Raw genomic sequence first — 1,197 nt, forward strand, 5'->3', positions numbered from 1 at the left:
GGTGGGGGGCGCAGGCGTAGCATTTAAGGGTAAAAAATAGAAGAAGGAGAAGAAGAGAAGAATGGATGTATGTCCAGAGAATGTTTCTTCAGGGTCAGGAAAGACAGAGAGAGAGACAGGTGAGAGGTGGAGAAAATAACAGACATGTGGAAGAGAGGTTTGTTCTTAGTTCTAGTAAGAGTTTTACGGCACTTGCAACATAATAAGGTCTATCAGTGCCAAAGATTAGAGGTCTGTTACAAGAGAGTAACAAACACAAAAAAGAAGGAGGGGCGATAGAGTCAATAGATTTTTTATAGGAAAGAAGGAGCAAACCACACCAGAGCACCCACCAACTACCCACTGGAAGAGAGGAGTTTGGAACAAATGTGACAACAAAACATTTTTTTAAAGAGAAAAATCGCCAAAAATATATTTCATAAAAGATTTTATTCATATAATGTCTAATGAAAAACACTCACACACAAGCAAACATGCATTTTGTCTCACATAACTATAACTTAATACCCATAAACACCAAAGAATAATCAGTACATGTATACACAGTATACATACACAAAAGCAAACATACATTTTGTCTCACATATCTCTATAACTTAAATCATGTATCCCAAAACACCAAAGAATAATCAGTATACACAGTATACATACAAAAAATACACTCTTAAAATATACTGTCCATGTGGTTTTATGCACCCTGCGTAATTTAGCAAAATTTAATCATTTTCCTGTACCATTCTTTGTTAAAATTAACAAAATCGCATAATTTCACATTTCTGGGCTCAGTTTGCATAATTTCAGAATTTTTCTAGCATAAAACGACGGGGACAGAATCTAGCAGAATTCTCTAGACACAAACGTGTAATATTCTGTGACTCGTGCCCCAGTACATTAACTTCATTGACTCCTTTTGCAAGGTGGGAGGACGCAATCTACAGAAACATTCTTTGCACAGATAGTAATCATCTATATATATAAGGAATAATCAAGCTAGCACTGTACTGATATTCAGATAAGTAGTTCTAAAAACTGAAAAAGTTTCTTAAGTACCGGTAATGTGGAGAATGCCAGCGAAGAACGACTTGACATTTATTTGGGTGAACCAGTCAGGGCTAAAGAAATAAAAATCTCACAACAGGGAATTTAAAAATTCAATAAACACAATTTCTTACATCTTATACGGATGGGTGTTTGGGG

The sequence above is a fragment of the Aplysia californica genome, unplaced genomic scaffold, assembly GCF_000002075.1.
Source record: "Aplysia californica isolate F4 #8 unplaced genomic scaffold, AplCal3.0 scaffold00732, whole genome shotgun sequence".
Classification (NCBI taxonomy): domain Eukaryota; kingdom Metazoa; phylum Mollusca; class Gastropoda; order Aplysiida; family Aplysiidae; genus Aplysia; species Aplysia californica.